The sequence below is a fragment of the Heloderma suspectum genome, chromosome 2, assembly GCF_057233095.1.
Source record: "Heloderma suspectum isolate Gila_16-S chromosome 2, 16-S_ref, whole genome shotgun sequence".
NCBI lineage: Eukaryota > Metazoa > Chordata > Lepidosauria > Squamata > Helodermatidae > Heloderma > Heloderma suspectum.
In genome coordinates this window covers 37,683,052-37,700,187 of record NC_139459.1, presented here as the reverse complement: position 1 = coordinate 37,700,187, position 17,136 = coordinate 37,683,052, and the positions used below count along the sequence as shown (strand labels likewise).

Below are 17,136 nucleotides of genomic sequence, written 5' to 3'. Positions count from 1 at the left end.
AACTGCAAATCAACTCATACATGCCATGAAACTCTATCAAGTCAAAAAAGAACTGGCTTTCCGAGCAACGGACATCCCTACACAAAGAGACTCTCTGCGTGATCATAGACCCTGCCTTATCAGGTGAGGTCTGCACTGAGGGGGGTGGGGCTAACACCCCTGGAGATGTTGGGGGCAGAGTCAGCATGCATGTCCCCAATCCTCCACCCACTTTAAGGCCTCACGCGTTCAGTCGAATGCCTGAGCAGGGCTAATATGGAATGAATAAACACTTTGATTTCAGTTGGAAAGCACTGTGCTCCTTTGGTAACGTAACATTTCATTTTTAAGGAGGTAATGATGAATGAAGAAGATTGGCCTGTCTTGGGGTACTGCTAGGGAGTGATCCCAACCTGACAGATGCCCTTTCAATAGCACTACTTGGCAGAGCTTTAAAGGAGGATAAATGAAGGTAAAGATAGAAATTAGGTCCGTACCAACATTGTACTTAGTGTGGGATTTGACTACCTGGAAAGGGCAGCCAGCAGGGTCTTGCAGGTTAACTGGTGAACCTGTTTAAAGGAAAGCATTTATAATTGACATTTTTTTTATTAAGAAACTCAAAGTGCCCTTTTCACATAACAAAAAACAACAACAACCCAGCTTCTTACAAAGTAGCCTTTGAGGACTTCATCAAAAGGAAGATTGTTTGGTTAATGGCTACAGCAGGTGTTCTCTGTTACAGGCAGGCATCGTGCTGATATTAAAGTTAAGTCTGAAGGGAAGGGCTAGGTTGAGATGCTCTTTTGCACATTCACGATGGGGCAATTCTCTAATAAGAATCACAGCCCAGCAGACTTCCAAGATGCTGAAATGTGCTATTGTGGCTTCTACCTGCATCACTCACCATTCTTCATTCAGCCTGATCAGGTCTTTCCACAGCAAGAGACCATTTGCAGATCGTATAAAATTTATGTCACCGGTTATACGCTGCATACTCATATGCCACATATTCATGCACTGCCTTAAGCTTGCAGGCAGTCTATTAGGCACAGACTGGGGGTCTCAAAGCAAGTTCTCCAGCAGTTCATCTTCAGCTCTTAAAATCATAAGAAGAGCCCTGCTGAATCAGACCAAAGGTCCATCTAGTCCAGCATTCTGTTTACACAGTGGCCAGCCAGATGCCCACGGGAAATCCATAAGCAGGATGTGAGTGCAACAGCACCCTCCTGCCAAGTTCCCCAGCAGCTGGTGTACACAGGCATACTGTCTCTGATCCTGGAGATAGCATATAGTCATCAGGACTAGTAGCCATTGAGTGCCTTCTCCTCCAGGAATTTGTCTTACCCGCTTTTAAAGCCATCCGAATTGGTGGCCATCTCTACATCTTGTGGTAGTGAATTCCATAGGTTAACTATGCACGATGTGAAGAACTACTTCCTTTTATCCATCCTGAATCTTGCAAGAAAAAGCAAAATAATACATTCAAAGCATAAAGCATATTATCCTTCAGTCACCAGGAATCCTGTACCCTTATCTTAAGATCAGCAAATTAGATAAAAGCAGTGATGAATGGTTCCAATGGCCTGGATCATAGGACCTGTCCAGCTTGGCCCAAGGTAAAAGTCTGAATTGACAGAGTCTCAGGGACTCATACACTTATCCCCCTGATCCCTCCCATTCCGGGCATAATCCAGCACTCCAGACTGGAAGAAAACCAGCCTTAGAATGGGCAAACTGCCAGCTTGGAAGATACTGTTGTTCTCAGCCATTCTAAGCAACCAGTGGCTAACCTTGCCATTCTGCCAGAAGTTTATCTACATTCTGTTGACCAGAGGATCAACAAGTGATTCTCTGGGAACTAATGAAAAGGCTATTTACTCCATAAATAGGTAGGGATGTATGAAGGTCACTTACCTTTTTGCAGGGGTGATTCGCGGTGGGGGGGAGGCGCTTCGCTTCTCTCCCCGAAGTTCAGGCGAGGGGGGGGAGGCGTCCCGCCTCGCCTGGCCGAAATTCAGGCCGGGGAGAAGCGCCCCGTCTCCCCAGCCACGAAAGAAAGAAAAAAAAACGTGATAGGCTACGTAACAATTAACATAGCCTATCACGGCTAGATTTCCAAAGTCAGCTGTGATAGGCTATGTTAATTGTCACGTAGCCTATCACGGGTGACTTTGGGGGGGGGGAAGCGCGTACGCAAATGGTGGCAGCCCATGGGCGCCGCCATTTGCTTTCCTTATTTTGGCACGTCTAGTCTACGTAAAGATTTATGTAGACTACGGCAGAAATAAGGGCAACGCAAATAGCGTTCCCTTATTTTCGCCGTAGTCTACGTAAATCTTTACGTAGACTAGACGTGCCAAAAAAAGGAATGCAAATGGCGGCACCCATGGGCCGCCGCCATTTGCGTACGCGCTTTTTTTTTTTTTCCAAAGTCACCCGTGATAGGCTACGTGACGATTTACGTAGCCTATCATGGCTGACTTTGGAAATCTAGCCATGATAGGCTACGTAAATCGTCACGTAGCCTATCACGGGTGTGTGGGTTTTTTTACTTACTTTTTTATTTTGTAATGGCGGCGGTGGCAGCCGGGCGGGAGACCGGCCGCCGCTCCCGCCCCCGATGAAACGCCGCCGGACCGCCGCCGGGACCCGCCGCTGAGAGGGACATTCGCTGAAGGTAAGTCCCATCCCGGGGGGGGCGGGGGGCCGGCGGAGAATTTCCCCAACACTTTCGGGGGGCCGAATGCCTCGGCGCACGGCCTCCCGAAGATTCGGGGAGAAATTCTCCGCCATCCCTATATAGGCCCAAATGGCACTCTAGGCATGTAGAAGAGAACTGGTATACCACTAACTCTGCAAAATGGACTTCCACATTTCCAGTACACTAGGGCATGAATGACTGTGGCAAGGTCTGACTTTATCAAGAATGGTGGTAGCTGGTGAACCAAAGGAAACTGGGGGAAAGCACCCCTTGGCACTGACACCACCTATTTATCTAACACATGGGATTTTGAATCTCTTTCAGCCTGAGGGTTGGATTCCATTTCAGACCAGTTCCTGGGGGCTGCATTCCAGTGGCTGGTAAAGGCAAAAGGGGCTGAGCCAAAGGCAAAAGGACAGGGCTGAAAATACAAAACAAAAACAAAAAAAACACCATATAGCTCTTACTACCAGGAGAGCTCTTACTACCAGGAGAGGCAAAAAAACCACCATATAGCTCTTACTACCAGGAGAGGCATTGCAACTGTTTAGAAGGGGGGGTTGCACAAAAGCTGGGATACCACGAAACAATTGGTGGCTGGGTAAAAGGGGCCAGGGGAAGGGGTGTGGTCTTCTGGAGAACCCCAGAGGGCCAGATTAGCACCGCAGCTGGGCTGGATGTGCCCCCCCACCCCCGGCTTAGGGTTCTGTACCCTGATCTAACAGGAACACTGGATCAAGAAGCACCTCCAAGGTACAGGCCTGATCTTTGGGGGGAAGTGCAACCTCATCCAAAACAAGCTGCTCACCCAAACCTGATTTAGATGGTCCACTCACCAAGGCTCCTTCCATTTTATTTGGATTAAGTTTCAGCTTGCTCCGCCCCATCCACTCCTTCACAAATGACAAACAGCAGTACGGGAAGACTTCTACTGCTTCCTTCAGATCAGCTGGTTCCCAACTGTATGTGCAGAGCCAATGATAACAGCTTCTCTGCCCTGAAGTTCCGTGTCCTCTGAGTCAGTCAACACATGGAAATTTGGAGAATGGATACATATGAAGCCTCAATCTTCCCACTCCTATATATACTTTTTAAGCATTGAAAAAGGGTCATAATAAGGATGTTCGGCAATTCCTGTTCCTTTTTTTGTTCTTCCTGTGTCCACCAATTCCTTTATCTTATGTACTGCCTAATATATTATCTAACATGAGCCTGTTTGGAAGCCAGGCTCTTCCGAAGTACTTAAAAAAAAAAAAAACCTTTCTGTTTGTGTAGTACCACTCATATGGAAAGCACTTTATAAATAATAATAATAACTACTGTTAGAAGCAGGAGATCTGGGCCCTTACTACTTACCCTTGTTTATAATAGCTTCATCTGCAATATACTCAATTTGAATTTCCTCTGAAAATATTTTAGTATTTGTTTATGTGCAGCAGAGGTTGAGTAAATAGCAGACACAGAGCAGAGTAAAACCATCTTGTCAGCTTCGTAATAGCAAACAAGGCCTGAAACACAGTGTTTAATTACAAGATGGAGATGAGCATTTAAGATCACAAGCAGCATTTTAAACTTCCCCAGGAAAAGAATGCTGGCGTGGGCCCCTTGGTTCTAAATTTGACTTCAGAGGGTCCAGAGGTCAGGGAAACAAACAAAGGATGGAAATAAACATGAGAGAATTATGCATATTGGTCAAATATACCAATATTTTAGCACTCCGTTATTTATTTATTTATATTTACAGCATTCATTATTTTCATAACAAAGTTTTCAGGGCTTGCTCACAACAAGAAGTAGAACAAAGTTCCATTAAAAAGCTGCAGCTCTAGCTTTAAGACTAAACAGATCGAGAGGCTCAGGAAAATAAGGTCTTCACCTGTCACCAGAATGTCAGCAAGGTAGGCACCAGTGAGTCTCTTTCCATAGCCAGGACACCACCACTGAAAAAACCCTCTTTATCCATCTCCCACTGCACTTCCCTTGGTGGGAGCACTCAGAGAAAGGCCTCTAAAGATGTTCTCAAGCTCCATGTGTTGACATGTGGCCTTTCAGGTACCCTGGCTCGGGAATGCCGGGAACTGTAGGTCTAAACATGCATAGAATTGCACCTTTAATTATCTTATTCCCCACACACACACACACACACACACACACACACTCTTTAGATGGCCATGCGTATTAACTGTGAAGCACCCAACATTTATCTTTTCCACACACACACCCCAACTGCCATCCCTTACTTTACAACTCCTCCTAATGTATTAGAACAACAGTAACAAAATTGATTTTAAATCTAAACAACCCTGATTTTTTTAAAAATGCTCTGAGCATGTGCAGTTTTGCATTTTAAACTCACTTAAATTGTAACACCATCGTGACTACAGGAGTAAAATGGGAGTTTGTGTCCGCTGCCCGCCCTGATGCCCTGGTCCCCTCAGTGTTCCCTGGGGACCCCATGTGTCCAGGGCCAGGTGTTTCAACTGTCACTGGGTGGCATTTAGTCATTTTTTGCAGAGCTAAGCTGAATTCAAGGATGTCATCATTTCAGTGCTTTGCATTCTGTTAGGGGACATGTTTCTTATCCGTCAGCAGTAAAAGCGAAGTTTATAAATAGGTCATAATTTCTGAGAGGCAACGGGGAAGAAGAGGGGTTTTCTTCCTGGATTTCTTGCCCAGGCAGCAGCTATTTTGGACAAATGCAGAGCTTCCTGTCATTCCTCTCTTCCTAGAATAGCTCCACACTTAACGTGGCAAACGTGTCTCCAGCATGTACACTGGCATTTGCTGAAACAAATATGTAAAGTGTGGATGGCATACCCATGCACTCACATCTTAAAACACCCCTGCACATGTGACTGGGAACATCGCACTAATTGGGATATCAGATGCATTTACCTGGGGGATTAAAGATTCATTTATGTTGTCCACATTTTACGTGTTTCCTGTGGGGAAACACCCAGGGCCAACGGGAGCAAGAAAAGCGTGGCACTTCCCTTTGTCATTGGGGAATTCTGGATAAATATCAATAGGCAATACAAGTGAACTAATTCCAAAACATCAGAAGCATCTAGAAGCCAATCTGACTTCAGAAGTTGCCCATCACTGCTACAGCAAAAGCCCTTCCCAAAGACCAACGGGAGCGTTTGCATGGCATCAAGGCACTGAAGAGACTTCCCATATCCCTCTGCCTTGCCTGCAGCTGTACCAGAGTTCTGCTGTTGATCCTGTCACCTCTGGTCTGACCAGATCAGTCAGGTTTAAAAGGAAGGGGGAGGGCATTTCGGGGATCAAGGGGCTGGCTGACCGGGAAAGGGTTTGTTGGGAAGTATCCTCTCACTTGAATTTTAATCTGAGTCAGAGAAGAATTCAGGGATCTTGTACTCCTTGCCTCTTCTTTGAGGTGAGCATTGCCAGCCCCCTAAGTCTGAATCTGAGCCTGAGCTTGGTGGGCATCCCTAACATCTCTACACCAGAGGTTGTCCATTCCACATGTTTTGAGGGGGTGATGACATGATGTCTGTTGCTACCATATGGGCCAAGCAAGCCAAGGCATATGGTGTTAAAACATGATTCCAACTGAAACAGTATGCTATGCAAGACAAGCGGAGGCAAAGTCATGGAATCCCCTTACTAGAAGGAGTGTCCTGATGCATACTCTGATACTCTGAGTACTCTTACAGTAGGGTTGGGGGAGGTGCCACCAGCAGCTCCTCTTTTTTCCATTCTTCCCCATCTCCAAAATATATCTTGCAGGTGCACTCAGATAGTGCTGATACCCTGATTTGATGCCCCCCCCAAAAACCCCATCTTTCTAGGGTTTACAGTGTAGGGTTATGAGCTACATTGGTTTGCTTATGCAAAGTAGAGCAAGGAAGTTTCCCCCAAGCTTGAGTATGTTCCTTATGCAATCTCTCTCAATAAGCTTGGCATGGTATGTTCATTGAAGGGTGATAGTGGCCAGCTGGCTGTTCCAGGAATTAGAGGCTGTTTTGCCAGTCTGGATCATTTATACAAGCTTGTGACTCAAAACTAGCTGTGGCTTTTTTTTTTTAACCAACCTAGGCTGAACTTCTCCTGTGCTACCACAGGTCCAATCACTGCATGTATCTTCAGCACTTACTTGGATCAGCATTTGGCATTTACTCGTAGCAATATTGCTGTTGCAACTGAGCACAAATTGCCAATCTGGACTGAGCTTGCAGGAGTTACTGGAATTTTTACATAACCTTTTGGGTCAATGGCAGTGTGGGGAAAGGTCAGCCTTGACTGGCCACAAAGAATGGTTAACTTTGGTCACATAAATGAGCCACAAAAGTGGCCAAGAAGTTGGAAGAGATAACAGCACTTTGGATCTGGTTAGGGAGCTGTGGTTGGGATTTTGGGAAACTAAAGGGATGTTAGTGTGAATCTGTTACTGCCTGTGTCTTTGGGCCGATCTACATTGCGCCCACTATCACAATGAATTCGGTGTCCCGTCGGGTTAAATGCTCTCGCATTAAAACATGATTATTCACACTCATGGTAAGATGGTAAGAACAGACCACGGAACAACAGACTGGTTTAAGATTGGGAAAGGAGTATGGCAGGGTTGTATACTCTCACCCTACCTATTCAACCTGTATGCAGAACACATCATGCGACGTGCTGGGCTTGATGAAGCCAAGGCTGGAGTTAAAATCGCTGGAAGAAACATTAACAATCTCCGATATGCAGATGATACCACTTTGATGGCTGAAAGCGAGGAGGAGCTGGGGAACCTCATGACAAAGGTGAAAGAAGAAAGTACAAAAGCTGGGTTGCAGTTAAACCTCAAAAAAACCAAGATTATGGCAACCAGCTTGATTGATAACTGGCAAATAGAGGGAGAAAACGTGGAGGCAGTGACAGACTTTGTCTTTCTAGGCGCAAAGATTACTGCAGACGCTGACTGCAGCCAGGAAATCAGAAGACGTTTACTTCTTGGGAGGACAGCAATGACAAATCTTGATAAAATAGTGAAGAGCAGAGACATCACACTGACAACAAAGGTCCGCATAGTTCAAGCAATGGTATTCCCCATAGTCACCTATGGCTGCGAGAGCTGGACTATAAGGAAGGCTGAGCGAAGGAAGATAGATGCTTTTGAACTGTGGTGCTGGAGGAAAATTCTGAGAGTGCCTTGGACTGCAAGAAGATCAAACCAGTCCATACTCCAGGAAATAAAGCCAGACTGCTCACTTGAGGGAAGGATATTAAAGGCAAAACTGAAGTACTTTGGCACCATAATGAGAAGACAGGACACCCTGGAGAAGATGCTGATGCTAGGGAAAGTGGAAGGCAAAAGGAAGAGGGGCTGGCCAAGGGCAAGATGGATGGATGATATTCTGGAGGTGACGGGCTCAACCTTGGGGGAGCTGGGGGTGGCGACAGCCGACAGGAAGTTCTGGCGTGGGCTGGTCCATGAAGTCACGAAGAGTCGGAAGCGACTGACCGAATAAACAACAAAAATTCACACTCGCCCATTTTCCCTGTTGCAGTGCTTCATTGAATGCGCAAATTCGGTTCACACTTGAGCACTGTGCTGTTTTCCTGCACGCGCTTGTCTGATCTTGGATGCTAAGCGGGGTCAGCCCTGGTCAGTAGTTGGATGGGCGACTGCCTGGGAATCAGGCTTCCTGCATTGAGCAGGGGGTTGTTGTATCCCTTCAAATGAGACTAAGTTTTACCCCCTCCTATCCCCCACTCAGGATGTTTTTTTTAAAAAAAATAAGGTGTTATCCTCACAGAATCAGGGCTTCTCTGCAATGTTTTTTTTTTTTTCCTAATTCAGGCATGATCTTTGAAGCTTCCAAGTTGTGAAGCTTCACAACTTGTCTGATCTTGGAAGCTAAGCAGGGTCAGCCCCGGTCAGTAGTTGGATGGGCAACCGCCTGGGAATTAGGCTTCCTGCTAGGTTTTACCCCCTCCTATCCCCCGCTCTGGATTTTTTTTTTAAATCAAGGCATAATCTTCGAAGAATCATGGCTTCTCTGTGATGTTTTTTTTTTCCTAATTCAGGCATGATCTTCGAAGATTCGAAGCTCTTCGAAGATCATGCCCGAATTAGAAAAAAAAACATGGTGGAGAAGCCACGATTCTTCGAAGATAATACCTTAATTAAAAAAAAAAAATCCGGAGCGGGGAATAGGAGGGGGTAAAACTTAGTCTCATTGGAAGGGATAAAACAACCCCCTGCTCAGTGCAGGAAGCCTGATTCCCAGGTGGTCTCCCATCCAAGCACTGACTGGAACTGACCCTGCTTAGCTTCCAAGATCACACAAGTGTGCACACATCCAGCCCTTTGCTTGTTGCTGAGGAAACAGGGGCTGCTGAGGAAGCTAGGCGATCAGTAGCTGGAAGAAGACATGGAGCCTTCAAGAGCTGTGATTGGACAGGAGGGAAATACAAACACAGCCGCATATGGACAGGCGGGGGAGGGGACTACAACTTGATATGGTAGCGAAGGCAGAAAATCAGAGCACATTAAGGGGAAATACCAGGATATTAGGGTATTGAAAGCGGGAGCATGGAAGTGGGAAATTCTGATTCCAATTGGAGGCGGCTACTGCATAGTGTGAAAGGCAGGCAGTGAAACCTCACTGGAAGTGAAAAAAGGTGGTAAGTGTAGATCCAGCCTTTTGTTTCAGCAATCTCATAATACCTCTTCCAACTCTTCATAGCTAAACAGCAAATTATTATAAAAGGTTGGATCCAACCTTTGTTCAAGCAGAAGTCCACTTGCACAATGAAACTTCCCCGTCCTCTCTTCCCCCCTGAAACCTCCCCACACACACATACCACAAATCTGCTTCAAAGAGTGCCTCACCTCTCTGGAGCAGATATGGGGGGCATGCAGGGGCTCGCAGGAGGGAAGGGGAAATCTGTTCCACCAGTAGTTCCCTTCCGCTGGTGGAACAACACCACTGGATACAACCCAGTGAGACCCTAAGTTCCTAGGGCCCATTTCTGCAACAGAACTAGAACCTTTAAACTTTCCCATCAATCAAGGAAGGAGGAACATGGAACACTGTATTTTCACTTGATAAAAAATGCTTGAAAGTAATCTTGATTTGCCTGTCCTTCTCTAAGTGGATTCTGGATTCTTGCCTGAGTGCTTTGTGATATTAAAGGATGGCACTCATTGGCCTATGTTATTATTTTGTCCTAGAACAGTAATTGAACTTGAAATGAAATAATAGCAATTACTTCCAACCATCAACGGATACATATTTGGCCACAAACTAACGCTCTGTCTCCTTTTTTAAAAACTTCTTTCTCTGTTTTCTTCCAAGGAAGTACATGTGCTGCATTCTTTGTTGCATAACATATATTTAGTGTGGATTTTTAAAATATACAACATTGACCAGTGAACATTTTGAAATATTATTATTAGTTTATGACTTCACTCCTATGTTCCCAGGTACTGCACTTGGGCATATGAAGTCTGCTCACGTGATAGCAGAAAACCCCTCTGAGGTCGGAGACAGCATTCTGACCGTGGAAGGGGGAGTCTGAGATCTGCCTGCCCTCTGCCTCCTTGCAGCTAACATGGAAAGAACTGCGTCAGCTGCCCTCCAAGGTTAGAAAAGCAACCTCAGGGTAAAGGGGTCATTCTGGTAGACAGGGAGGGGGCAAAACTGGAGAACCCAGGACACACATTACCCTCAGCCTACTTCCCCTTGAAAGCTCCCTCGCTAGATGGGCTAAAAAGCCCATCTCTAGAGGAAAACATCCAAGAAAAAAGGACAGGGAGGCAAAGATCGCCTCCGCCACTCCTCCCACCTTCTCTGGCAACAGCATTACAATGGTCCAAACGCGTATCGTTGCCATCAAAGACTGGGAGGCCACTCAGTCTTACATGGAAATGAGTGTGGACCCGAGCCAGGTGGACGGGGGGACCAGCAGCTCAGGATGGACCACCAGCTGGTCTGCCAGGCTGGCTTCAGCCAGGGAGGGCATAGGGAACTCTAAGCCAGTTTGGCTCTTTGGGTGTTGTTTTCCCACATGCAGCTTAAAGTCTAGATATAATGTGCAACATCTTCAATGATTTCAAAGGCACAGGAATGTAATGGAAAGACAGCAGAATTGCAACAGCGGCTAGATCTACACTACTGCTTTATAGCGGTACTGAAGTGCACTTTTGTAGTGTTACTGCTTTTTATTCCACATTATCCACCTCAACAAATGCCACTGTGTGCCCTATGAGGTATAAATGCACAAGAGGGATTGTGTTACCATGATGGGATCGTAATGATATAACACAAGGTGTAGATCTGGCCAGCTGTCCCAGCTCACAATCTGTGTGTGCTAATTTAATGTCAACTACCACATGGATTTCAATTACCAAGTACTTGCATAATTCCAGTCCTCCAACTCTACAATATTGGTTTGCCAAGGCTTGGAACATTGTGCCCATGGCAAACATTGGAATCAGTCTACAAGATGCCAATGTAACCCTGCTGAAGCTGCTTCCATGTCTTCACCAGGGTGGGGGTGGGGAATACCTCAGTCATCCAGCCAGAAGCAGGAGAAACTCTACACAGAGGAGAAGGCCTGTGGCCTGGGATTTATTTACTGAGAATTGTCCCTAATTTTACAGGCTAAAGCTGCAGCACAAGCAAGAGGATCTCTCTTCAGGATCTTGGTGAGAGAAGAGGACTTATATTGGGCAGAGAACTCCTAAAGCATCTTGTGGTGGTTGTTTTCTCCTGCTTTGTTGCTCTGGTGGATTACAGACACACACCAGGCCAATCTACACTTACGGGTTTTTTCACTTCCAATGAGGTTTCACCACCCGTCTTTCACACTACGCAGTACCCGCCTCGAACTGGAACCGGAATTTCCCACTTTCGTGCTCCCGCTTTCAATACCCTGATATCCTGGTATTTCCCCTTAATGTGCTCTGATTGTCCGCCTTCGCTACCGTATCCGGTCATAGTCCCCTCCCCCACCTGTCCATATATGGCAGTGTTTGTATTTCCCTCCAGTCCAATCACAGCTCTTGACGGCCCCATGTCGTCTTCCGGCTACTGATCGCCTACCTTCCTCAGCAGTCAATGTTTCCTCAGCAACAAGCAAAGGGCTGGATGTGCGCACGGTTGTCTGATCTGGGAAGCTAAGCAAGGTCAGCCCCGGTCAGTAGTTGGATGGGCGACCACCTGGGAATCAGGCTTCCTGCATTGAGCAGGGGGTTGTTTTATCCCTTCCAATGAGACTAAGATTTACCCCCTCCTATCCCTCGCTCTGGATATTTTTTTAATTAAGGCATTATCTTTGAAGAATTGTGGCTTCTCCAAGATGCTTTTTTTTCTAATTCAGCATGATCTTCGAAGAGCTTCGAATCTTCGAAGATCATGCCTGAATTAGGAAAAAAAAAATCACAGAGAAGCCACAATTCTTCAAAGATTATGCCTTGATTTAAAAAAAAAATCCAGAGCAGGGGATAGGAGGGGGTAAAACTTAGCAGGAAGCCTGATTCTCAGGCAGTTGCCCATCCAACTACTGACCGGGGTGACCCTGCTTAGCTTCCGAGATCAGACAAGCATCCACACATCCAGACCTTTGCTTGTTGCTGAGGAAACATTGAGTGCTGAGGAAGCTATGCAATCAGTAGCCGGAAGACAACATGGGGCCATCGAGAGCTGTGAGCATGGCGGGCGTGGAATCAGCAAAAGCAGGAAGAGTTTCTGATCCTCCAGTGGAAGCCTCCGTCTTTAAGTGCAGGAAAACAGAACAGCGCTTGAGTGTGAACTGAGCTTGTGAATTCAATGAAGCATCACAACGGGGAAAATGGGTGAGTGTGGATAATCATGTTTTAATGCAAGAGCGTTTATCCCGACGGGACACCGATGGCGGGTGCAATGTAGATCAGCCCACCATGTTTGTTTGTGTACAGTGTACCCTTTTGGAGTGCTGTTGAACAACTGGAATTGTACTGTTGTTTAATACATGTTGCAAGTTATTTTGTTGTACAAATGTGCAATAAAATATCTGTTTGAATATTTGATCTGTCTGATTTTGTCTTCCTTGGAGCAACTTTATGATTTTAGAGTCACACAGGGTAAAATATTTGAACTAATCTGTGACCTATGTTAGCCAGTTGGCAGAGTTACACCAAGAATACTTTGAGTCATTTGGAAAAACATGGCCTTCAAATGTCACAAACGAGTATTCACTTTAAAGTGGATATCAATTATTATAAAACATTTTCATTGTTGTAATTTATTATTTCAACTTATTGTTACACATGAATTTATGGAGGGAATACTTAATAACAATATGAACAGAGCTCTCCACAATGGAATTGTATGCACGTAAGGCTCCCTCCACACATATAGCTGTAAGTACATGGGGACATACTAATAGAATGGGGAATGAAATGTCCAGACTCCTGCTCCCTCCCTCACCATGCATGCTCAATAATATCTGAAAGAGGCTTGGTTCTTGCTTCAGTTGGTTTGTCATGTAATGTTAAAGCTGCATTGGTGTCCTGCTATAGCTGGATCCAGCACAGGGGCAATCCAAGTCAACAAACAGGCAGTGGTCAAAGGCACAGTTTTACCAGGCAAGAGGGAGACTTCCAAGAGAGAAGTCTGAGGAGCAGCCAAGGTAAAACACAGATAAACAGTCAGATACAACTCACAGTCCTAGAAGCACAGTCAAGCATGAGTTCAAGGGTCAGTAGCACAAAGGTTTAGTCACAGAACAAGGTCAGATGTACACAGCACTAGAGTTGGTGGAAGACATTATTTCCAGCAATATATAGACTGATACTGCAGGCCTATACTCCCAGAAGCTTCCTAAGCCCTACCCAGTGGTCAGCTGCAGCTCATTACAGGACTTGCTCCCAAGGAATCCCTTCCTCTTATGGAATTCTTCTTTGCATTTGAACACTTCTCCTTACAGGAGCCCTACTGGCCTGCCTCTTGAGGTGACAACACTCTTGGGGCTAGGTGATTGACCAGTCTCTGCCTCAGAGGTGGAACTCATATCCTCCTGTGCAGACAGAACTAGGGATGTCAGAGAATTCCGCCACGGATCTCGGTGAGGCTGAATGCCAGTGCATTCGGCCCCCCGAAATCTGTGGCGGAATGGCCTGCCACCCCCCTGCCCCCCCGCGGATCCCCCCCGGGACGAGACTTACCTGGGGCAGAGGTTCCCGGTGGCAGCAGCTCCGGCGGCGGCAGCAGCAGCGGCTGGTCTTCCAACCGGCTGCCGCCGCCGCCATTTGCAGTCTGGAGGTGTGTTTTTTTGTTTTTTTTTTACGGGGACATGATAGGCTACATAAAGATTTATGTAGCCTATCATGGCTGGGTTAAAAAAAAAAACGCGTACGCAAATGGTGGCGGCTACAGCCGCCGCCATTTGCATTCCTTATTTTTCGCCACCTTCATCTATGTAAATATTTACATAGACTATTACGGCAAAAACAAAGGGGAATACAAATAGCGTAGCAGGCACTATTTGCGTTCCTTTTTGATTCGCCGTTTTAGCCTACGTAAATATTTACGTAGGCTAAAACGGCGAATCAAAAAGGGACACAAATAGCGCCCGCTACGCTATTTGCGTTCCCCTTTATTTTTGCCGTAATAGCCTATGTAAATATTTACGTAGACTAAGACGGCAAAAAATGAATGCAAATGGCGGTGGCCGTAGCCGCCGCCATTTGCGTACGCGGGGTTTTTTGTGTGATTTTTTTACCCAGAGCCCTCCACGGCCGGAAATCCGGCTGCGGACGGCTCTGGCCTGGGCTGGGCCTGGCCGGCTGCTCCGCAGAGCCGCTGCGGAGCACAGCCGGCCATCAAGGATTCCGGGGGTGAGGAACGGATTGCCTCCCCCCCCATTGAAGATTCCGGGGGGAGGGACAGAACGCCTCCCCCCCACACCATAAACATAATCCGCAGAAAGGTAAGTGACTTTCGTACATCCCTAGACAGAACCATGATCTCCCCTGTGGGCTCAGGCTCCCCCAGGTCTCCTGCCATGGGTGCCTCTTTGGTGCTGGCTGTCTCTGGGAGCTCTAGCTCCTCCCCAGAGGAGGATTCCTCCAGCAGGGGCATGAATTAGCCAGAATGCACATTTGCATTACCAATGCCTCTCTTCCTCATTAAGAATGACCAAGCATTCACATAAAGAGCACAAGAGAGACCCAAAAGGGATTGAAGGCTCACCTATGGATATGTTTTCTGTCTTGCCCACTTCTTGAACATTTTTGATCTTAGATGACAGTTCCATTCCTGCCTTTATTGAGGATTCCCTAGCCCAGCCTTCCCCAACCTGTTGCCCTGTAGATGTATTGGATTGCAACTCCATCATCTCCTGTGATCAGGGATAATGGTGATTGCACTCCAACACATCTGGACAGTGCCTCCATAGTTAAACTATGGAATATATTTCCACAAGGTGTAGTGATGGCCATCAGTTTGGATGGCTTTAAAAGGGGATTGGACAAATTCCTGGAGGAGAAGGCTGTCAATGGCTACTAGTCCTGGTGGCTATATGCTACCTCCAGTATCAGAGGCTATATGTACAGCAGTTGCTGGGGTACATGGGTAGGAGGGTGCTGTTGCACTCATGTCCTGCTTGTGGGTTTCCCATGGGCAGCTGGTTGGCCACTGTGTGAACAGAATGCTGGACTAGATGGACCCCAGGTCTGATCCAGCATGGCTCTTCTTATGTTCTTACTGGGCTGGGGAAGGCTGCATTAGCTGGTGATTTACATGACTTTTCCCCAGGCTCAGCTGTAAAATGGGAATCATAGGGGCCTACATCACAGAGTTGCTGCAAAGGTAAACTAATAAGATGATACAACATAAACTATACATCCCTGTGGCCAACCTTTAGCCGCTCACGTGGGAGTTAGGTCCGTTGAACTACTTACACCTGAGTAACCAGGCACAGGAAAACCTGCACATGTGAGTGATTTGGGGGAGGGAAACAGCAGAGAGGGTCAGCAGTGAGCTGGACAGAAATGTACCTTTCTTATTCTAATTTGCATGAAATCGGTGTCCTGAAAGTGTCAGAAAGGAGATATTTAACTGCACAAACAAGTTTTAAAACTTCAACTGGCATGTGTCTCTCTGAACATTTCCTTTCTGTTTCTTATAAGATATTTTTCTTGTATTTATTTTCCCAAGCTCATTTAAGCATCTGTTTAATATCTTGCAATGCCAAATTGTTCTCTTGTTCTTCGTTTTGGTAGAAACTCCCCTCCTCTTCATAGCTTTCTTATTTATGCTCTCTCAATTGCATTTTCCACTCTTTTTCATGTCCATGCAAATGTCAGGAAGTGCAAATGGGCTTTTTTGCAACATGCTACATCTTCCCCCACACACCCCACTCATTATAATGATGAACGTTAGGCTAGTGATATAAGTGAAAGAGAGTCCTATTTGCCACTGTTTTTTCCACCTCTTCTCCCACAAGCACCACCACACAAGTTTCTCATCTTTTCCTAGCCAGGTGCTGATAAAGCAAAGTTCACAAAACACAGATGTCTCTCAGTGTCACTGGAAAGCTCACCGTGTAAAAAATGTGCTAATTTACAGTACAAGCCAGTGCATGTTTACTTGGAAGTAAGTTCTACTGTGATCAATGAAGCTTACTCCCATGTAACTGTGTTTAGGATTGGAGCCTAAATTATAGGGACAACTCTGGCTTGGATTTTAATTTTACAGATTGCACAACAGAACTGTCTGGCATGGTATTTGTTAAGCAACAACACCCGAGAGGTTTTCTCCAGTGCATGTGTCACGGTGCTTCCCCAAACGCTTTAAGATTGCAAAACAATAGTCACAGACTGTAAATAGAACTGAGAAACTGCAACTCTGCCTGTGTATGACACTTTCAAAGAAATACTTACAAAATGTTTGTCATCTGGCCCAGTTGAGGGGAAGAGATCGGAAACCTGCACAGGAAATCCTCGCTTGAAATATTGTTTAACTTCTCTGCTTGCAAATTTCTGAACTCCAACAGCAGCTGGGGCCAGCAGAAGTCCTCCTGAGACTGAACTGAGGCTTGAAAACTACTGCGTCATTTGCAGAAGGACACCAGTTCTATGCAATTGGCTGTGAGAAGCACGTATCTGGTAGGGGTTGAGCCAAAAATATGAGTATGTCCGCACCAGCCCATTTTTGTATGCTCTTGTCCCCTTGTTAGTTTTGTACTTTGTATCTAATAGGGCTGTGCACCACTTCAGCCCAAGGCCTGAACCCCGAGTCAAAGCAGGCCGCTTCGGGCCACTTTGTGTTCCTTCTGAGGTGAAGCGGAGGGGGCACGAAGTGGCCTGGAGCGGGTCAGGGGCTCACTGAAGTACTCGGTGCACTTCGGAGCTTCAGCCCCCGGCGCAGCCCCCCCCAATGCCCCCATGCAGCCCCCCAGGTCCTTACCTGGGCCGCCTCCTCCTCCTCTGCTGCCGCCTCCATCGCCACACCGCC

The 17,136-nt window shown here is 46.4% G+C and overlaps 1 long non-coding RNA gene across 1 annotated transcript; it reads right to left on the bottom strand.

The window, feature by feature from the left end:
* Positions 1–571: 571 nt before the first annotated feature.
* LOC146352108 (uncharacterized) lies at positions 572–16,712 on the bottom strand. Its single transcript, XR_014787340.1, has 3 exons — positions 16,563–16,712; positions 3,520–3,697; positions 572–1,437 (listed from the first exon to the last, which is right to left on the bottom strand). It is a non-coding gene; the product is annotated as an uncharacterized LOC146352108 (long non-coding RNA).
* Positions 16,713–17,136: the final 424 nt, after the last annotated feature.